This window comes from Mya arenaria, chromosome 17 (genome assembly GCF_026914265.1).
Source record: "Mya arenaria isolate MELC-2E11 chromosome 17, ASM2691426v1".
NCBI classification, from domain to species: domain Eukaryota; kingdom Metazoa; phylum Mollusca; class Bivalvia; order Myida; family Myidae; genus Mya; species Mya arenaria.
Window position 1 is genome coordinate 22,007,898 of NC_069138.1, and position 24,860 is coordinate 22,032,757.

Here is a 24,860-nt window from a genome sequence, read left to right on the forward strand (position 1 = left end):
ATATGTGTCAATAGATCCTGAATAGGACATGTTAGATAAATGTTAATCAATTATGGTAAAATATTTTTTACCGTTTCAAAAAAGTCAAATTGTCGTGTGGCGTAGCTTGATTTCGGGTACTTTAATGGTATGTATGTTTTAATAAGTATATGTTTCATATATCTATGTATATCAAAGAAACATTCGAAATATATCTACAAATTTCTTTATCATCATTGCTTTTAAAAGAAATACGTATAAAATAATAAGCATCATTATATAAAAACAAAAAAAAATGGTAAGAAATAAGGGCATACTAATTTTAAAGGATAACAAAAAACGGCATAGTGATGCTGAGATTTGCTCAACAGTTATTATTGATTTTTTGACGATTGAAAATTAGGAACCGTTCGAGCTACTTTGTTTATGGTTTTAAATATATTTGTGTCAATAAGCGTTTATCCATTAGCGCGTTTTTGGCGAGATCATTGATCATAAACATTTGTTTAAATGTACGGATTTTAATACAATACAAGTATGTTAATTTATAATTCTTGGTGAGACTGCTTTTGCGAAATGATTTTTTTGCCAAAAAAATTAAACATCAACTTAAACAAGCCAATTTATTCCTATTTAAGACTTAACTTCATTTTATTAATAATTATTCTGCTATCAATCAAGTAATATGTTATATGTTAAGGAATTTTAAATAACAAAAATGAAATTAACAAAGGCAATTTTTTTTCTTTGGCGATTCATTCTATTTTAATTAACATGCAACTAGCAAATTTCCGGCAATATTTTTTTTGGAAAACGCATAAGGTATTTATCATAATTCAGATTTAATACCATATCAATTTAGTTGTTGAAAATTGTTGTTCTGCATAAGATTATCTGTATATTTTTTTTACAATAAACGTATGTGTTCGTGTATATAGAATCGAAGGATCATTTTAGACTATCTCTTGTTCAACGAAACGTTTGGTAGGTAAACTATGAAAAATCCGTGGGCAGATATATTGCCAGAGTGTACCATTGAACTGTGCTTAACTGTTTCTTCCGCTTAAACTAAATTATGTTTATTTGATTTTGGCACTGTTACTGTGTTCAGTCCATATAATCGATTAACTTTAATCTTGAGTGCCAGCTATTCGATGAATTTGGGGATTTGAAAAGAAAAACACGAATATTTCGAGAAAAAACAAAAGGCGAAAAAAATGCCTTATACAGTATAAATTTATACCAAAGGTGGGGAAATGTAAAACGAACGTTTCCTTTCTCTCTGGAGATAATCATTAAAAAATAACATTTTATAGCACCTATAACTATTTAAGATGCCTTTTAAGCTCATTTGTTTTTCGAAGCAAAAACGTTATCCTTGGATTTCTTTCTGCGTGGTCAAAAACTAGAAACTGTTCATCTAGTCATGCAAAATTTATAGAACTTTTGCAAGAGATATTGCGCACATGTCTAGCATGACCCAAAAAACATCTTTAATAATGGATGACCTAAGCCCCTCGTCCGACAGACGAACAACAGTAAAGTATACTTCAATACCTTTTTGTTTATTCATATTTGACCTACATTGTTAATCATTTTTCTCTCGATTACTGTAAGCAAAGAAATATCGGTGTCAGTTTTCTATCGAATATTGGTCGACAAATGCTATTTACTTATATGTAGCGAGAATCAATACTCACCATTATGAACTGGGAATGACAGTTTCAAATAAACTATGTCTATCCTTTGTAGTACGCTTTGTAGTAATCATGTGCTCATACTCATCGAAGGTATATATGATTGTAAAGATACATGTACGATTCGTTTTATTTTTAATTAGAAGAGACCGTTTCGAAAATTTCATTATAATTATGTTTGTGAAGACTATGACTTGAACAATATGACGTGATTTATGCATGTGCACCTGAAACGTTATTTCTGATTTTGCAGAAGCTATGCATGTACATTCCAAATAATGTCATATCATATCGAACTCAGTGAGGCGCGTTAAAATTCATTCAGCTTTTGACGAATTTATCGTCAGCAAATCAGAACCCTACGTTTGGATTGTTGAACATTTGTGTAAAATGTAACTGTAACGGAATTTTAGCTGGGATCGGAGCTTTACATATTTGATAAAAAAATCATAAACGATTTATGTAATCCGGAAAAGCTTAAAACAGAAGCCAAATTGGAATACTGCATCATTAGTTCGAATCTTACCATAACGAAACAGGCTAGTTAGTATTTTGTTTACAAAACAAAAAAGTTAAAACGAAACGGTCAGTCAATTACTCTACGGAACCTGTATAATTTTAACTATTTAACTTTTTAAATTTGAATTATCCCAAGATCATAGACGACAATAAAAGGTGACATAACATGATGTTTTCCAGAATAAACCCCAATGCCATAACATAATCTGTTATTACGTGTTTTCCTATCAGCTGATATTTAAATAGTTACTTCGGAACTCGATAAATAATTGTTAAGGCAATATTTAATTCCTTAATAATTTGAGAGGAGCTCGAACGTTATCTACATAAATCTGCCTTTCGTTGATATGCATGAACGTACCCAAGTATCAGCTTTGAATACCTAAGTGTAGACGGATCAACTTCCCCAGCAGTCCGTTTCGTTTTGTCACTTGTGCTGTCCATGTAATTGTCATTCGTTTAGTGAATGACAACTTCATGTATGTTCACTGTTTTGTATGGGGTGATGTCTTAAACTGAATTAATAAATTTAATGTACAATGTCATTAATCTAAATTTATATCATCACCGCACCAGATTAAGTTTCTATTTTTCTGTAATCATTCTTTACCTGGCACGTTTTAAGTCAATTTGTTTTATGTCAGTACATATATTAGTCGTTTTTTTAAATGATATCTAAAAATTAAACACATTTATAATTATTTTTACATGACCCATAGTCTAAGTGGCTATTGTATTGTGCCCTGTAGTATGGCTTTTAAACATTTGTCTTGTGTTGTATGTTATCATATATTATGTTGATAGGTTTCACCATACTGGTAACATAAACTGATGAACCCCTAGAAGTGTTGTTACTATATATAAACGCTTAACTATTAGAAATAATATTACTTTTTACTTTACTTAACCAGTAATTCTATTTATGCCCTGTAAACATTAGAAACGTTCTGCGACTGGTGTATAACAACAAAAGGGCATAAAGGGCACTATATCTGTAACCTGGTTAAAGTGATCAACAAGTCAGTCGTCATGTAGGATGCTTGCTAAGGAAGTAAGTGCTTCCCTAATAATTTGAAGGTTGATAAGGAAGTTAGTCATTGTGTAGTATTTCTAGAGCATTTGTCAGCTGGTTATTCCCAGGGACATTGCATAGGATGGCAATGGAATCCAACTATTTTAGTCAATGGTTGCTATGGATGCAGGTAGTTACAAAGAAAAGCTTTGTTTGCCAAAGGAATTCATTGGTTGGTAAGGATATTTATAGTTGGCATGAGAGGCCATAGTTGACATGCAAGTTAGTATCTGCTCATAAGGTAATCGATTGCTAGGGTAGTCAATGGAATATTAGGAAGCCAGTGGTTGAAACGGACGTTATTGCTTGCTATGGATAAAGATAGTTGTCAATATGATTATTGAATGCTAAGGTGGTTAAGCAAAAAGAAGTTATTATTTGTCATGGATGTAGGTTCTTGGTGAGTAAGTCATGGTTTGCTTTGGAAGTTCTTTCTTTAGATGTAGGTAGTTGCTAAGATGTAAGTGGTTGCTAAGGAAGTGAGCAGTTGTTAAGGTTTTCATTGGATTTCATTGGTTCATTAGGAAGTCATATATTTCTTGGGAAGTCATTGGTTTTAATGGAGGTAGGCAGTCGCTAAGAAAAAAATGGTTGCAAAGGAAGTCAGTGGTTGCTAAAAAGGTAAGTGTATAATCAGACTGCTAAAGTAGCCCTTGGTTGATCAGGATATCATTAAATGCTTTTGATAAAGGAAGTGATTTTATGTCACTAAGTTATCATTGGTTCCTAAGAAAATAAAATGCAGCTTAGGAGGTCATTGCTAGCTAAGAAAGCCAGTTGTTGCTATGAAAGTCATTGTTTTAAGATAAGGTTGATGGCTATAGATAAAGAGAGTTTCTAGGGTAATCATTGTTTGCTGAAAAAGTACCATATGCTCCTAAGATAATCATTGGTTGTTTTGATGAAGGTAGCTGCTAACACATAATTGGTAGCTAAGGAAGTCAATGCTTGCTAAGAAAGTCATTGGTTTATTAAGAGGTCGTTTGATGCTGAGGAAGAATGTTGATGCTCAGGAATTGTCTGGTTTCTAAAATAATAGTCATTTGTTGCTAAGAATGTCAGCGTTTGCTAAGGAATATATTGGTTACTATAAATGTAGAGGCTCTGTGGACGCTCGAGAATTATCTGGATGAAAAGGTGGTCATTTGTAGCAAAGGAGGTGATTGATTGCTAAGAGAATCATAGGTTGTTAAGAAAGCCGTTTGTTGCTTATCAACATGCTAGATACAAGTAGTTACGGCATCTGTGTCTTCAACAACACGGTCACCTCCCCTACAGTGGCCGTCGACATTTGTAACAGTTATTCAGAGCGCTGGCGTTACAAATACAATGCCAATGTTTTATTCTGGTTTTCAAATACATAATTGATAATTGCAATGTACCGAAATTTAAACTAGGGAATATACATAAAGCTAAGAATGAGTGGAATAAAGTGTGACCCAATCTTGTACTGTGCTGCGAATGTCGACGACGCTTGTGTGAAAATGCATGGTATCTTTCTTAACATATGCAATTGTGGGTTATACACGTGGGAACCTCAGTCCGCTTACATCAGTGACTATATACAACTCTATCGGTATTCCAGCAGTCTATATTGCTGCGAGTTCTGGACAATGTCAACAACGGAATTAATTAATAAAGTAGATAGAATGTGTTATAATTTACGGCTCTGCAATTTTATATATAATTCGTTGGCCCACAAATGGAACGGTCATGGGTTATATTCCCAATTTAGGAGATATATTGAAAGGACACTGGCCGACTTCAATGTATAACTTGCATTTGACAGATACCGACCATACTGTACCAGAACACAAGAACCAGTTGATTTCTCTCATATGTGACGATTTGTCGACAAATGTAACCTTCCCAGAAGCAGCCTCAAAACACAAACTCGTTATAACCAGTGAAGATGATGTACCACTCGATCTTACAGAGAGTGTAACGATAAGACTGGAAGACATGCCAACAGCACATGAAAAGGCGAATTATAACATTGTTCAACAAATTGTTCTGCTTGTCAATGAGACCGAAAGTAATATATGCATAATATCTGACAAAAAAACTGTTGAGGCTCACAAAGACATAATACTGGATTTAACAGCAGCTCATGCATTATCCGGTTGTGACTAAGTGGCGTGCTGTCATGGAATCGGAAAGAGTACAGCTATAAAGGTTCTAAAATCTCATAATACACACTCGAGTCTATTGGAAATAAAACATCGACTCTGGACATCATCGTCAGGAAATCGACGTCCTTTGTTGCTGCTTGTTACGGACTCGACGGAATAAATGCAATTTCAGACGTGAGAATGGCTGCATGGGCCAAAAATGTCTAACAACAGCAGAAACGCTTCACATCCCCAACAACTGAATCATGCCGTTGTAATAGCTCTCGACTGTCATGCAATTTGTTCTGTGTTTGTCGTGGAAAAGATATGTGCTGTAACGTACAGATCAATGAGGAAATCAATGTATAAGCAAGAATGTATAAGCTTGCTTATATCTTATTATACTAGACCGATTTAACACTGAAATCAAAACGTGTCAAATGAAAAAAAGTGTTTCTTATAGAGTTTTTTCATATACAATTTTGAGTCTCTTTTTGTTGTGTTATTAGTATTGCGTATATTAAGTACATACTAATTTCCTTTTTTTATCTTTGACATCGGTCAATATATTCACCACAATGTTTATATATTGTAAAAAAGAATTGGAATTACGTAGACATGGTAACGTAAATTTCATTACATAATCAGTATTATATGGATTTCTGCTAAAATTTGCAAATGTATAATCATAACGTTATTTTTTTTCAGGTATGTTGCCATGTTATGGATTGATATTTTCACAACGATGCATATCAGTCGTCAAAAAGAACGTATGTTACATTTTATTGTAACCGTGCATTTCATAGGTTGATAATTTACAATCATGACATTATGCAGTTAACTTTTGTCGCGCGGATACAGTTTTTTTTATTTTAAACACGATGATTATTAATCCCAAAATAAGAAAATGTAAATGAGTTGAGTAGACATTGTAACGTACATTACGTACATGACATAGTCAACTGCTCAAACTTACAAATTTATTATAATTATAGTTTTGCTAGCACGCAGTTAACTGACCAATCACAACCCAACATCACACGATACGCATATACTTCATATGATTTTCTTTTCTTATTATACAATCGTTTTTCCTAGTTTAGTAACTTATTTTTTATATGAAAGTGACAAATTTATGTTTTTTTCACGAGAAAATTCCGTCTTATACCAGTACATGTACACAAGAGATTGTTATTGCTGCGATGTAATCATTTGTTTTATTAACATGTATCTGAATTATGAAATTTAGTAATTGCATGTGTTTTTATTTTCCTTTTTTGGCAGTCATGTTGGCAAACATCTTGTTTTTGCGAGTTGCTCAAAGATGCCAGCGTTTCATCACCCGGATTCGTTGACTTCAAGGTTAAACCTACCCCAAAAAATGCAAAAAGAAATATTGTGTATATACGCGATTGCATGGTTAAGTTGAATATCGGTTTATATCTGCCGGACTATACTTACGTTTATTTAAAATAAAACGCTAATCAGGATAAGTTTGATAGATATCCCTCTGGGTACAAGCTTTGTTTTAATTTTATCAGTTTTTTTGGGGGGAAGTGTGTTATAGAGAAATTTAGTTAAGGTATTTCTGGATTTTATATTTTTTTATATTTAGTTTGAACCGTGATATCTGAAGACTCAAATTATCAAATGAGTAGAATTTCTCTTCACTGAATTCAAATATGTGTTTATGGTATAATATTCCCTTTTCATGCCAAATTTTAAAATATATAGTTTTATTATTGCATTTTACTTTTGAGTTGTTGTTTATGATAAATATTCTGATATCAGCTTGTTCTTGATTTTGTTTAAGTATGATGTAAGAATTAAAGATGTTATGAATAAATACCTTATGACCACAAATTCCATTTATATGATTGTTTTCCAGTCTCCATTCAATTAAACAGTTCCTTCCTTTTTATTTTTTAAATAGTTAAAAACTGTTTTCCATTCACCTTTATCATTTTAATCAATATATCCTTTAATCCAGCCTGATTTATAGCATGTAGAACTATTTTAAGCGGAGGTTTCAATCGACCATTTTTCCGAGGATAATATAGAAGATCTCGCTTTTTTATCAGAACCGTTATCCCATATGAAGTTAAAATATTAGTTGACCTGGATGATTGAGTACAACTTTGACCGGAAAACCCAATTTTAGAAGTGCTAACAACTTAATTACAAAGACCTCTCCAAGGTTAAATTGATATGTTGCCATTTTCTAATACATTATTTGAAATCCTGTATTATCGGTATAATATTGTTCGTTACAAAGGATTGATTATCATTTTAAAATTCCTAGATGTTTTGCTGATCTGGAGGTGTATGCGAATCGATTTTTAACTAAAATGTCTTTTCTTTTCTTTGAAGCTGCCACTTATAGTACTATTATTTTCGTGTATTTGATGTTTAAGCCTGATGTAACAGCATTCACCTGGATTGAATATGTTGCTTTTTTTTATATTATAATTTATTTTAATTGTTAACAATGAATCAACGTCGGCGAATAGCGTTTGTTTTATTTGAGTGTTTTAACTGTCCTTTTCGAGTGACAATGTGAATGTACCTCTGATCGAATCCATAAAACCTTTTATACACATACACAATTCTAACCCCTGGAAAACATTGTTTTTTATGAGGCCAGTTTCATATATAAAAGGCTAATTATTTTAATTCTTAGATGATCGAAGAGCATTGTTAGCATTAATTGAAATAAATGTTTCAACCAAATGTTCATGACACTTGTTTGATCAAGTTTGTATGGCTCCAAGTTATCTTGGTCAAATTGGATAATACTTCAGGTTCTCTGACACCAAATAGCTACCAAAGGACACACCAGGGCAATTCAAAGACATCCGCAACATTACCTTGGCTACATATTCATGTCGATATGATTTCGTTGTTGTTGTTGTTTCTTTCAAATAATATACTGTTAAACGCTACAAAAATCCAGTTTTCGTATGATATTGTTTTACTTTTGACCGTTGTTTGACCACAGCATTCAATCCTTGTCATTTCTTTATAAGAAATAGTTACTGTGTCTACCGTTAACATTAAAAATGTATTTATTTAGCTTATAACCAACTTTAAACAAGACATCTGACCATATTGTGTTGTTTTCTGATAAATGGAGTAATTCGACCCCTTTATGATGTCCATACAAATAAAATGAGTTCAGTGTTCACTCATGTGTTTGTTTTATTTGATTGTTTAACGACTACACTCGTTGAAATATAAATGTGTTTGGGGATCTATTTAAGGTAATGGCTAAAGATAACTTCCATTTTTGCTTTTTAAATTGTTGTAGTGATCTTAGAAATCTGATCCGTTTGATCCTTTGTAAGTCCAACTGCAAGTGTAAGTGCAATACTACACACAATTTTTAAGGAAAAAAAGGTGTGAAAAGCTCGTTCCTCTGAAAACAGTTCTTCTGAGTCTTGCAACCTTGGGTCCCTTACTATATGCTAATTATATGTACACTTATGGCCGATACAAGGTCATAAATATAATTTTTAATGGTAATAACAATACACGACGGGGAATCCACGTGGCAAGTGGTTGGTTTCAGTGCAAGATGGCGTCACCAAAACGCTAAAATAGAGCCAAAAATCAAGGTCATACATATAATCCTAATAGTTTCTTGAATTTTAAACATAGCCCACCTACCTAGTGTGTATTAGCATTAACATGGTCCCCTTGAAATTTTAACCGTTTTTGAGAACACTTCTGCAATGTGTCCAACACAAAACAAAATCCGACTGGTAGGTTTAAGGCCCATTTATCATTTTGGCTGGGATATAAAGAAAAATGAGGTAAAAGTTCGGGAAACCCGTATACAACACTTAAGTTTTGTTTGAATGTAAGATGTACATGCATTTGTGAACGAATATTTTAATGATTTTAAAATAAATGAGAACGAAAAGAAAATGGTAGGTTGCAGCTCAGATTGATAAAGAGATAGGTTGCAGTTCAGTTTATAGGTTGCCATCTGGACTGCAAACTCTTTGACTTATTCTTGGTCTGTTCAGCCAAATATGTACGTCCTCATTTAATTCAACCAGTTGATATTGCAAAGTAACAATAAATTATATTGAAAGTTTATCTCCACATTGGCCAATTTCCCGAGTTTTAACAGTTAGGTCAAATGATGGAAAATATAAATAAAGTTGTATGTATGTTAAATGTGATATTATTTGCATTATGGCGAACAACAGATTTTACATTGAAATATTTTCTATACAAGCGCATCCATGGCATGCATTTGCATTCTAGGGAAATCATGGTATTGAATTGAATGAAATAATGCTCTGTATCATTACGATAAGCAATGTAAAATATTTTGTTAATGAAAACAATTTATTTTGTCACAAGGACCAGTGAAGATTGACGTATTGAAGTTATAAAATTATTGTAATGTATTCTTTCTCCGTAAAAACGCTGACATGTGACGTATGTGGATAACGACATCTCGCTCTTCACTTCTAAGACACCAGAAACTACACGCTGGTATCGCCCCTTACAGATGCTGTGGGAAACTTTTTTATGACAAAACAAATATAGTGCGTCATTGGAAACTATATGTTGCCAATATTATAACATTCTCATTTCAGGCCCGAAAAAAAATATTATAGATTCGTCATCAAAATATTACACTCAAAAAGTAAGAGTCACTAATTGAAAAAAAAAAACTGTCTTGTAATGCTGCTTTTACAACATACAAACTGGATCAATGGTGGTCTTGTTGTTGTTGTTTTTTTCATCTAGCAATGAACAAATATGTTTGTTTTAATTTCAACTGATTACACTCAACCCAATTTGGACGGCAAATAACCATCTTATCAATAGGTGCATGCCCGTGTTATTCGTTGTATTTCCAAATTGTCCGATCTCAGTATGGTACATTCACAATAAGACAATATTTGTTATTATTATTGTCGGAATAAGACTGATATTCTACACACCAGCTATCTTGTTAGCTTATGTAACTGCGCTGTGGCCGTCGCTAGTGCGTATTTGTAATATAAGAAAGTCTTCAATTATTTTTAACGATTACAAACGTAGCATACCGAATTTTTGTGTTTTTACAAAATGTCTTCTTTCAATCATACAGTAGCTTGATGTCTATGAGATACAATAGCGCCATACATTTTTGCAAACATTTACTAAAACTTTGAAAGTATTGATTGACGTTCACCAATTTCGGTTACTTTCGGCAAACATTTAACCTCTTAATGTATATCGTTATATCTCATTCTTGATTGGTTTTAATATCATCATTTCAGGTCCTCGTATCATGGTGCAATCAAGCCTGAAGCGTGTGCCGTTTGTGGGCAAAAAGGTGCATCAAAGTCACTTATTAGGTTGCATCTTGTATCGCACGAAGAAAAACGTTTTAAGTGCAGCGATTGTTGAATTAATTTCGTAAGAAAGCGAATTTAGCTAATCATCGCGGCCAGCATGACATGTTTAACAAATACGCTAGCCAATGTTGACGTGCCTACCGGTACTCCTCCGGACTTGCGCGCTACCGAAAAACATGCAAGGCATAGATTGGTCTCTCATAATAGTATGATATATTCTGAAAATGTATGGCATTGTTTTCTTTAACTGTTCGTTGTTTAAACGTTTGAAATCATTTGATGTTGCATGAAATTGATTTTAACAGACAATTCGAAGAAAAATATTGTTGATAAAAAAAATCAAATGTAAAATTAATTCTGGCAATATATGCTATACTATTTCCATACTGAAGACTACCAGCGATTTTCTACTGTGTTTGATATCTTTTAGATGTTTGATTTGTTCGTGTGTCTGTCTTACCTTTTGGCATTAAACTACAAACGTTTTATCATGCTATCATCTTATATAAGAAAACAAATCATTATTGGTGGTAACCTTATAAACATCTCAGCAGAAAAATCCAAAGTATATACATAGCAGTCCCATTTGATTTTCAATGATTTTATGATTTTAAATGCTGTTTTAACTATGTAAAATGAAAATGGCATAGTAAAATATCAGTTAAGTTTTATGTGAACGTATATATTTGGCTTGGACACTAAGAATAATTCAAAGTAATTGCAGTCCAGATGGCAACCTATATATGGAACTGCAACCCCTATCTTTTTAAAAATCGGAGCTGCAACCTATCATTTTCTTTTCGTTCTCAAATCTTGAAAATTCATTAAAATATTCGTTTACAAATGCATGCACCTCTTATATTTAAACAAAACGTTAGTGTTTTATGCGGTTTTCCCGAACCTTTACCTCATTTTCCGCTAAATCCGAGCCAACATGTTAAAAGAGCCTGTAACCTACCAGTCGGATTTCGTACATGTTGGACACATTGCAGAAATGTTCTCAAAACGGTTAAAGTATCAAGGGAAATATGGATATGCTAATACACATTAGGAAGGTGGGCATATGATAGGCTATGTTTAAAATTCAAGAAACTATTAGAATTATATGTATGACCTTGATTTTTGGCTCGATTTGAGCGTTTTGGTGACGCCATCTCTCACTGAAACCAACCATTTCGTCACGTGGATTCCCCGACGTGATAATACTTCGTAGTCTGTGAGATTTAATTGCATCTATAGACTAATACAGTTTATCAATATTTTAAGGCATACTTGAGAAAATCGACTATATCACCATCGATTGCTTACCTTCGTCCAAATAAATCCTCCTCATCACTGAAAAACAGAAATTAAAGTGTATTAATTAAAAAATCCAAAGAACATCCAATTTAAATAACCATCAAATTATGGATTAGTTCATGCTTTACGACTCTTTTACGCTCATTAGGCTGCCAAGAATGAGAATAAGTTTTATAAAAAAGTATCTAATCACACGGTCAAGTTTATTATAACGCATTTTGTTGATCAAATCATCTTGTTCTTGACTGGTATTTAAAGTGCAATCTAGAAGTATGTCAAAAACATCTTCATATACGTCAATTAATCAACCGTTTTAGCATAATGTTATAACTTACCAGGGATGCCATTTTAACTCTATCGTGTGTTATTTTGCATTAGGTAATACGTCATAACTAAAGTTAGCATAAGTAGCTTATAAAGTCATGATAATAACGACTGCCAATCGTTATATTATTACGTAATTCATATATGGCTACTATTAATAATGAGCTTATACCCTGCAGGTCTTCGTAGAAATTAATCATACGATTTATATGCCATCATTTATTTAAACCTGTCATAATGATTTTGTTAACGGCCAATTTTGTCATATTTTTTATGTCAAATTAGTGAACAGGGAATGTCAATAAAGTTCAAGGAGACTTGAAATAATAATACGATATGTGAACGTATCACACCAAAAACTAAATGATTATCATATGGTTGGATGCATTATTAATGGAGTTTTTGGATTGAAAATGCATTAGAATTATTTGAAGACGTATACATTGAAAAAAGGTAAAAGCATAATTGTATTCGCATGTTTCAAATTGATCTACACAGAAAGGTCCTAAATGCTCTGTACAAATAACTGGAAATTAAAAGAAGAGTTTGTTACGACCAAATCACCTCTCCTTAAGCTATAAAAGTCTCAATAAGAATTTGGTAATATGGGTTTATTAATAAAATAACGCTTTTTTCAAAATATCCCGAAGAAGACCTCTTTAGTCAGTATGTTTAATACATTCCAATAATGTAATTGGCTTTTCAAAAATACTCCAACATACAGCAGACACAAATATTTATATATTTATATTCAACAAACTGTTTATGTGTTTTTTTATTAATGATATGAAAAATGAAATTTCACATTTATCTATTTGTTTAACATATGTTATATACGCAATGAAAAATATACCAGTGTTTCAGAGTGTCAAAAATAACCTTTTAAATTTTAGAATGAATTGCGGATTCAAAGTCAGACAAAACGTTAAAACAATAAATTAACATACCTACTTGTTTGGATCTAAAATTGTTTATCAATTATAATGGAATTTAATACATTTGATATAACATTAACAAATTTGCAATAAGACATGTAATATTAATGTGCAATACATAGTTGTAGTGGGGTTAATTATTATTATTAGTAGAAGTATTATTTTCTTGTTAATAATATAATTCGTCTATGATACCGAGTCAAATAAAATACGATCTTACATTAATATAAGCCAATGTTTTGTATCTTGTATTCTTATTTTCCGAGATGTATAGTATTCTAATTTATTTTCTTTATAACCCCCTTTTGGAAAAGGCCGTTATTCACGCAGCTACCCGTGGGACACCCCTCACGCAAAATTATAGCTGGTGCGTTGCTGTCAGTTTTTTTTTTCTCTTTCCTGTTTGATTAGAAAAAGTTCTCTGATATTATTTTTTATAATTTCTTATTCGCTCTTTTAGTGCTAATATTTTATGAGAAGTTATCAGTGAATCTTTATATGTGCATCTTTGTTCCAAAAAATAACGAAAACAGGTTGTTCTAAGCGGGGCATCAATACATATTCAAATTACTACGCCGTCAATCATTACATGAACATTTGAAAAGGTCGAAGGTGTTGGCAAAACAATTTCGGATACTCATTGCATATAAAATATTTTTCTTAGTTTTATAGCGTGTGTCCAAATATGTATTCATCTCACTGTCAGAGACCAGTCTGTTTCGCTTGAAGACATGTCGTTTTCCAGGTAATGATGAGGACCACGCTCGTTTTTTGACGCATTTTGAGATGTGGGTGGGGTAGAAAAAATATCAGTTAATCTGTAAATAGCTATGTAAATATTCCAGGGGTTTGCATGACGTATTACAACGACAAACAGTTCAAAATACATTTGAACGATGATATAACATTGTATTTAGGTTCGAACAGTTGTTTACGTCTGTAATTTTTGATGGTATGAAAGCAATTGTTCGAAGATTCATCTTCAAGATCAAGAAAACATTTGAAAAACGGGATAACCATTTTTCTAATAACGTTAAGTTCTTAATTTCGAAACATATCTTTATTTAAAGATGCATTCTTGCTCCTAGATAAGACTTACCACAATTAATAATATTGTTTTAATATTCCAAAAATGATGAATACATGTCGAAAACAATGGTTCTTTTGAAGTATGTGTTTAATTTGAAATAAATGAGCATAAAACAAAAACCTTATAGTATAGCATTTACGAATTACTTAATATTCGTGCGCTTTCTGCTATTAAGTACACGGTTACAATTTTGTTAATAGTAATTAGTATTTTCCATAAATGCATAACATTGTATTTAGTAAGTAGTTTAAGGTTAATCAGTCAAAATTGTTGCTTGTTATACACGTGTATGTATTGATTTTGAATAAGAGTGTCAAATTAAATTTATGTCACATTTTGTTATTTTTTTATTTTTTTTGTCAAAATGTTCTGGTTCAAAGTGGAGCGTTCTGTTCTGATCAAGGGGGAATTACTACAATATTATTGAAAAATAGTCCTGAAAGATGATATTTTGTAATTGTTCTTTCACTGATAAAATCCATATTTCATTGCAAAGCATGAAAGAAAAACATATCAGGTGAAATAAGGGATCCAAAATTTATATTGTTTCAAATAAACATTGGCATATTTTCCCGTATGTCCACATTTACTGAGATGAAATAGGCAGGATTCTACAACAATGCATTACATATATTTACTTATCAAAATTTCTTAAATTAAAATTATGTTTACATCCGCTTTAACCAAGATTGTTGGTGTTGTTGAACTAAACTTTAGATTCCCGGCTAACATAATATATTTTTGGAATCTTAAGTGAGCTATTCTGAAGAAATACCTTACTGATCTACAAGCAACAAATTTAATCAAAAAATCTGCTTCACAATGTCTGCTAATGAAAATTGGAAGTTTTAAGTTTTTTTGAAAACTAAGCAGAAGTTATGCCCCACCTTAATTATTTAAGTAAACCTTTCAGTTAAGAAGCATCTCAGTCGCTTACTTCTTCTATCAAATACACCTACTACAGGATGATTCGAAATTGCAGAATGTGTCCCCAGTAAAAAATGTGTCTAGCTCTTGAAGTGGATTGGTGGTTAAACATTTAAGAGTTGATACCGTCTGACAATAAAATTCAAGCATGGAATCACTGTGTAGAATATTCTCAGTTATTTGCGTAAAAGATTTCTAGGAAAAATGATCTAGAATTCAAAAATCATGGCGTCAATTATACGCAGGTAATTTGAAGAGTTCTCATAACTTGATTTGTAAAAAAATACTGACGTCATTATGAGAGAATGCTTGCATATGACATGGCATATGGTCTTAAATATGATACTGAATCTGAATTTTGACAATTAAAACGTTCATTAGTAAGCCCTTACTGTCATATTTAGATTCAGTACGATATTCAAGTACTATTATGTTTAGTTTCACTGTCACAAACTTAATTCTTATATTATATGTTAGAAATGTGTTTCCAAATGAAAATATACTATTCACCAGACAACTATATAATTGTGATTCAAAAAAGATTCAATTCAGTTGCGGTCCGGGGGGGGGGGGATTCGCCTCCCGAAACCCACCACAAAGGGCATTGTCCCCTTGATTCTGACTGGAAAGGACTCCCAGGTCCCCGCCTATCTAAGGATATACCCAGCAACTTGAATTCATTTATACACCCCTTAGACTTTTTTAAACAATGCGTATTATCTGTTTGAGTTGTTTAAATGCAAATAAAATGGAAATAGGGGCATACCCGACATTAGGACATTATAAAATTAAAATAAAGACTGTTGCACGCACAGTTATGGATATAATATACATAAATAATCACACTTTTATAATGTTTGTCCTGATTTTTGTGTTCAAAACCCATACTCGTCAGTCTATAATACGAGAAAGATAAGTGACCAACGAATACCTATGTAATAAAATCAATAAGAAGAATTAATTATAATTATAATAATAATAGTAATAATGATAAAAGTAATAATAATAATAATAATAATAATAATAATAATAATAATAATAATAATAATAATAATAACTCGGCTTTCATAATTATTAAGTTAAGCATGTTTTTGAACTAAAACTTATTTGTTCCTTTTGCATTTAGACGGTATCAATTTCTATTTTTGTTTTGATAAAATTCATGGACGAAACCATTAACAATGTATTGTGACTTGAATTATCTTGATAAAATTGTATATAAAAATAAAGTGACTTCTTGTTTATGTATTTTCGAATGTTGACGTAAACTGATAAAAAGTCGTGTTTCTTATTTAAAAAGAACCTCGCTTAACATATTTCTTTAAATCACTTGATTTTATATCACAATGTTAATGCATTTTTGCATTTCTATGCGAATGCAATCTCAACAAAATACTATTCTCCAACGTACGCTCTGCATAAGTACGACCTGTAAAGCTACACATTGATGCAGTTAGCATAACAGTAAAAATCATCCTATAATCACCTGTGATTGGAGTTTATAGCTAACATGTAAAATTTTGAAATTTGAAACAGGGAAGTAAGTAGCACAACTGTGTCATAAGTTGGAATCTCTCCAAAATCAAAATGTTATTTCTGTCCTTACACGTAACTGCTCTCGACTTAACGACCCAAAAGTAGTCGTGTTTTGTTAACAAAGAGTGTGATGTGGTTATCGGAATATGTTCCTTTTAGTTCATGATGAACGAAAATGAATCATGACATAGCATCATTTGTATATAATCGTAACGGCTGTCATGTAAATAGCAATTTGGTAATCCAGATCATTCAAAATTATACATAGATTCAACTGGGTTGTAATAATGTATGTACAATCTGGGAAGATCGTCAACATTAAATTAAAAACTAAATCTTTTTAATAGATTTAGTGTAATATTTCCTGAGTTACTAATACACATAACATTGCACGAACGGACATGTGCATTATGTTTGCTAGATATTGAATTTAATTAAAACGACTCACTTTTATTTTATGTTCGACCGAATGGTATATGCCAATTAATAATTAACAAATGCTTTAAGCAAACAACGGCAAATGGCTATTTGTCCTAATAAACTTTTCCTACAGAGATTGCATATGAAAAGGATCCAAACATTTGAACGTTATTATGATGCATCTGAAGTGGCAAAAAATGTTTTCGATGAACTTGTTGAAACTGATATTTGTATTGTTGAAAAGTGTTTTTCTACATAAGACAGGCGCGTAGCTGCCTAAACGCAAGTACATGGCTGTATTCAGATGCATCTGACAAAAAAAAATCAACAACGTAGCAGCATGCCTACTTTACTACATGATACTAAGATTGTCCATTTTCCCGTAGTAAATAAAGCACCTCAGCATGCCCAGATTGCACCATGAGCCTTCCAAGCACAATTATGAATCCAATTGAATAGAGGACTAGCTACGCCCCTGTAAAAATCTCAAGTTACTTAACACCTTAAAGAAACGATTTAGTTCGTATAAATACTAAATACTTCAGAAACAAGCTCAGTAGCAAAAGGTTTAAACATCAACCCGGTTTAATGGCACTGAGTAAACGCCATAGACATTGAACACAAAAAAACAAGATCCATGGAAAAACAACACAAAATCCGCAAAAAACACAGTGCATACATACTATATTTAAGAAACAAGGTATGCTTATCAAGGATTGTTAGGTACCGCCTTGGAAAGGTCAGTAAAGTAAATTTCTGGGGGTTTAACCCACTTTACCTGCACAAACCTCTTATCCCTACAATCCTAAATATTTACACCTCAACTTCCATTCCTTAAATGAAATTTCTTTCGGCAATTGCGGTTATCATCCGATAAACGGAACATCTTAGGATATGTTCGGATCGCAATTCATCGCATAACAATATACGTGAAAATTGTTCATCTTGTTATTTAAGATTATTGAGCGAAAACAATTTTATATCTTAGTAACTGTGACATTAACCTTGATTCCACCTACGTCAGAAGCAAACCGAACCTATGTTTTAACAAACGCTTCCTACACGTACAAGTTAAATCATTCATTTTCCATCAATCGTAACTTAATTTATTTTGCACAAATCGTTTTTTCCAGTATCAGTTATATTGCCACCAAAAAAAAATTAAAAAAAATAAAAATAAAATAAAATAATAAGTAAATATATAAAACATAGGGATATTGGACAGAAACCATGTTTCTATTTAAGTAACCTTGAACTTGACCTGCATTCATCCTCCGGCAAACGCAAATCAAATTTAGCTCGTCACAAGCTGCCTACACACCAAATGTCAGTACTATCCATCTATCAGAACTAAATTTTCAGGCGAAAACCATTCATCTACTTGCTTATGTTTCAGTGTAAGATCGCAATATCATTACTAAGTGAGCACCAATAATAATAGTTCGAGATAGCCCGAGTGATATACTTAATTTTGGTGTTTACGAAACAGTGAACTATCATTTTTTTTGTGTAAAAAAATATCATTTTATATAATTTTTCTAAAAAGGATATTAAATGGCAATGCATTGTTATGCAAAAAAAAAGTTTAATGCAAACGCTGTTTCAGAAATGACTTCGTTGAATTTATGTCCCAGCCATGTGCGCGCTAACGTTAAATGTGCATCTGAGAGTGGGCTGATATTTCAAACAATAAAATTTTCAACTTGATTATTTCAACTCTTTTTAATAGTGAAATATCTTATTTTACTTACTGATAAACCACTATAAAATTACAATCTAACGGATGCTTTGATAATATTATTGTTCGATGTTCAAACTGAAACTCCTTAATAAAAGGATACATATATAGACGCATTGTCAACCCCAGTGTTTTCTAACAATTTTAACTGACTTTATTAACTGCATGGTTTTTTAACATAATTGTTTGAAAGGAGCTCGGACGATATATCTTTGAATCTGTGTATCGTAAATATGCATTAACGTTCACAAGTTTAAGCTTTGATCAATTATGTTAAATAAATTAGGCGTTTTAAGTAGGAATAAATACTCTTACATATTAGAAATAATATATTTCCATTCTGGATTTACTTTATTGAACCAGTAAATTTGTATACACACTGTAACTATCAGAACCGTACTGCGACTGTTGTATAACAGCAAAACATATCGCAAATTGGTTAACATGAACGACAAATCAGTGTTCAAAGATGCTTGCTAAGGTAGTAAGTGTTTGCCGAGTAAGTTTATGTTTGATAGGTAAGTTTGGTCACTGTATAGTATGTCTATGGAAGCTAAGACGTTGTCAGCTGGTTGTCCACAGATACTATGAATATGATGTCATCCGGCTGTTGTTATTGAAGTCAATAATTACTATGGATGTAGGAAATTGCTAAACAACATTCGTTGCTTCAGATTTCTTTGTTGCTAAGAAAGTCATTTTTGCTAAGGAAGTCATAAGTGACTTTGGGAGTTTGTATTATGGTAAGGAATTAATCAATCGCCAAGGTAGTCAATGTTTGCTAAGAAGAAAGTCTTTAAAACGGAAAGCATTTGTTGTATAAAGATTTACTAAGGTTATCATTGGTCGCTAAGAACTTTATTATATACATTTACCTGCTAAGAGGTAAATGATTACTGAGGAAGTCAGTGGTTACTAAGGACGTCATTGTTTGAAAAGAAAGTCATAATTATGTTTTAAAGGAAGTCATTGGTTTCTATGAATGTCTGTTGACGTTAAGGATGTGACTGCCAAGTATGTCAATGGTTACTCAGAAAGAAAGTAAATGCAAATGTATATCTGACAGCTGAAGTAGCACTTGTTTGCTTAAGAAATTATTAGTTGCGCTGAATATAGGAAGTTACTTAGGTTGTCATTTGCAACTTAAGAAGTCATTGGTTGCCAAGAAAGTTATATATAACTAGGTAAATTAAGTGTGGCTAATATAGTCAATTATTGATAACGAAGTAATTGCTTGAAAAAGAAGTAATTGGTTGCTATGGATGAAAATTGTTTGAAGGGTTATCATTACGTGATCACTGGTTGTTAAGAAAGTTCCTAAGAAAATCATTCGTTGATTTGGATGAAGGTAGTTGATAAAAAAATGGTTGCTTAGGAAGTTATTGTTTGTGACGAAAATCATTGTTTGATAAGGAACTCATTAGAAACTAATGACGTATGTTGAATTATCAGTTTGCTAAGATAGAATTGGTTGCTAAATATGTCAGCAGTTGTTATAGGTCACTATCAATGTAGGTATATGAATAATCGGGAGTGATTGGTTGCTACGGTTGTAATTTGTAGATTAAGAAGTAAGTGGCTGCTTAAAGATTCAAAAATAGCAAAGGAAGTCGTAAGTTGCTAAACAATAGGTGCTCGCTTAGTAATTCAATGGTTTCCAGAGAGGTAATTTTAGCGAAGGAAATTATTATTCACTTAATAAAACGTTGATTAGGTCATTTGTTGCTGAGGAAGTCATTGAAAACTAATGAAGTTCTTGGTGCTAAGAAATTCATTGGAAACTAATAAAGAATGGTGATTTATCTGCTTGCTAAGGTAGTCATTGATTGTGAAGAATGTCAGCAGTATTAAGGAAGTTATTGGTTACCATAAATGTAGGTATGTGGATTCTCAGGAAGTGATTGGTTAGAAAGTCATTTGATGCTAAAGAAATAAGTGGTCGCTAAATACGTTAATGGTTTCAAAGGAGGTAAGTTTTAGCTGAGGATATCATTCTTCGCTTAGTTAGTAGTTGGTGCGGAAGTCATTGGTATGTTAGGAAGTCATTGTTTGATTTGCAAGTCATTTGATGTTGTTGATGAAGGTGGTAATACACACTTCCTGATATCACATACATAATATCAATGGTCTGGGCCTTGCGGTTTCAGAGAAGATTTTCGTATTTAAAAAAAAACAACGGGATTTGGCCAGCTTCGATCAAATTGTCATTGTTTGAAGAATTTTAGTAAATGGCAATTTTGAAGCTAAACAAACATATAAATGGTCTAGGCCAAGTGAATTTCAAATTAAGTTATATAAGTATACACAAAACCTTGACCACATTTCACTCGAGGGACATAATTTTAACAATCTTGGTTAACGGCCATTACGTTAGGCTACATTTCAATGAGCACAAATATTGGCCTTGAGATTTCAGAGAAGAAAATGTATAAATATTTTACCATATATATATATATATATATATATACGTATAAAGAAACACATGGACCCCACTGCGGGGCCAGCTTTGACTCAAGTGACTTATTTTGAACAAAAACGGTAATGGATCACTACAGAAGGCTAGGGAAAAACATCAAGGGTCTGCGTCTTGCGGTTTCAGAGGAAAATCATTTCATATATTTAACTAAATAAGTATATAGAAAACCTAACACCCCGGGTAGATGCCAGTGTTGGTCCAAGAGACATTTTACTTATTTTGGTGAAGAATCGCGACATAAGGCGTCATACCAAAAACCAAAGGTCTGGGCCATGGGATTTTAGAGAATAACATTTTAGAAACAACAACATTAAAGAATATATAAATCTTCGTACCTCTGGGGTAAACGGCCATAACATAAGACTACATCCAAGTTGTCAAAAGTCATGCCCTCTCGGTTTTTATAAAAAGAAGATTTTCAAGGTTTTATTACAGAAAATTTCGACGACCGGGACGGGGCCAGCTTCACCCGAGGGGACATAATTCGAACAATACAAACTTGGTATAATGCAACTACATGATTTAAATGCTGAGTAGCAGAGAACTTTGATTTGCGATTTCAGAGAAGATTTTAGTACATTGAAAACCTGAGTCCTCAAGGGGGGGGGAGGGGGAATGAGCAATTGAGAAGTGACAGTAATAGACATTAGTTGCACGAGATTCACTAATCGGCATGGCTGCCTGTGGATCATGTTATATAATTGAGTTTAATCCGATTGCAAATTACAAGACACGAATTCATTATTAATCAATAAGAGGATTACTGAGTTCCTAAATGGAATTTAATTGCGATTGTAGTTCAATAGCAGTGACAGTGGAGTTCGCCAAGCCGTCTGCAACATGTGTGCATATTATATTCGCGGTTTGTTCAGTTATGAAAATTCACGTATTTCCCTTTGACCGTAGAAAAAAAATATCTTTCGATACAGACTTTGTTTCTATTCGTACATTGTCCAAATAAGTCTGTTTTCCAAATGTGTTTTTGCGCAAAAGCAGGTTTATAAAACAAAAGTTGACTTTGCACATGTATCCTTCGTTGTCAGTCTCATGTTATAGTTCGGTGTTTAACAAAAGTTCTGGACATATATCAAAGCGTGTACAATGTCCAAAAACAAACATAAGTACAATGTCCAAACGATGTTTAAATTAACCAATTTGTGACATTTACATCTTATATTTACTTTCTCTTCAATATAATTTTTTTTTAAAACAACTAAATTTCATAACAAGATTCATATGTTGTTTTTTTTTCAACTATATTTATTTTAGGAACTGATCACCATGCATTCAACACAAAGGGACATATGTGAGTCTTATGTACATGCTATCGTATACGTATGCCTGTTAACAGATGAAAAGGGCTTCTTTCGATGACGGAATTCATGTCTTGAAATAAGCTTATACCGGGAAGAAGTGATCTGCTATTTGAATTGATTTGAAAATATACTTTTTGTAAGGACATTGACTATTAAACGCCACAGTTCAATTTTAATCACACTAAACGAAACAGGGGCAATCTGTATAATAAGACAAATGCCATTACGACACAATATGCGATTTTTTTTTTGTAAATCCAACGTATTGTTATAAAAGGTCTGATTTTTAAATGATTGCCACTATCTATGATGTTGGAAATGCGTTTAAGAGCAGGTCGGGTCTGTTCGAGCATGAGCAAATCCATGATGGAAAGACGCCATACAAATGCTATGGAAAGCTGTTTGTTCTTCAGCAAATCAAAATTCCAGAGACATGGGTTTGCAATTTGAAAGACACTTTTTAAATAGACGTAGAAAATTGGATGTTTAGTTATGTGGTGCCATAAATGCTATTTCTTTGAAGAAAGTAATCAATGGGACTTTAAGAGGACCAATTTTCAGGGTACTTTTGCAAACTCGCTTAATCGACTATTAAAATTAGACGTTGCGAGTGAATTTTCAGCTTTAAAGTGCCTAATATTTTTATCAGTGATCAACTATCAGCCCAGTCAGAACAACCGCCCAATAAGCCTACGACATTTCTTTCGATCTTATTGACGTTCAGTTATGCCTGTTTTACTTTCTTGACTTTTGGCTACCTGCATAAAGCATATACGAAATCATGGATTTATAACAAAAAGTATATATTTTTTCCGAATTAAAGAGATATTTTTGAGATACTAGTTTTGTTAACTAGTGAAACTAACAATTTTACTATTTGGGCATTGTTAGATCATTTGCAAAGAAATATTTGTCAAATAACTCAAGATAAAACAAATGCTATTCTTCAATTGTTACATATCAAGACGAATTTGTATTATCGTATAAAATTACGTGTTGATCTGGTTAATTTGATCGAAAATAATTCATAGAACTTCAATAAACATACCTATAACGATCCCTTCAATAAATATTGGCGACGACTCATATGCTTAGACTGGAACACACGTATTAGACTTAAACTTCAAACTCCTTCTAAATTATTTTTGTGTGATTTGATCTCATTGTCTGTTGTCTACTAGACAAGTTCTGTGCCATGATCTGTTAATGTGTAACTATGCAATTGATTTTACAAAATTGTGATAGTTAAACTGTGATTATAAAGTAAATGTTTAAACTACTGAATATAAATGAATACATTAAAATAACTACATTATGGTTTCTCTTTATTCAAATAAACGTCGGTTAACACAAACTGAAGTAAATATAAATACATCAAATAGCATAGACACTATTAAGCTTGTGATGCCAAAAGAATACAAACTATTTGACCGTTTCAAATGTCTAACATACATGTAACAACACAGCGACACCGATTGCTACTCGGAAGAGATTTCCAAAAGGATTCGGTTTGGACGCAAAATGTAAGAGAAAAGAGTAGTTTGCTTGGAGAATACTTAGAGGCAAACTGCTTTCATTTCATGGAAATGTAATTTAATGTTTGTTGAATGTATTATATGTATTATTACACACTTTTTATTAGTCTTTTAAGGTGACAGACGTATTTTTTGTTGTCTTTAGCTTATATAAGTGATAATTGATTGTTATAAATCACTCAAACACATTTTGGCTTCAAATTGTTCACTCATGTACACCCACAGGACCTGCAATAACTTTGTTAAAAAATGGGTGTTTTGTTCCTTATTTAACATTTAAAAGCAAATATAGAGCTACCAGCTGGGGTGAAAGTTGCGAATTGCTGTAAATATAATTTAAAATAATGTTGGCCCCAAAGCTTTCTCTCATTTACACAAACACGGCCAGCAAATACATAGTTAATAAGTGTGTGTCTTTCTCCCTATCAAACGTTGTTCTGCAGCTTTTTGCATAAATATGGAGTTAATCATTCGATTTGGATTGGTCGTTTAACAGTAGTCTGGTCGATTGGCTAAATGTTTATTT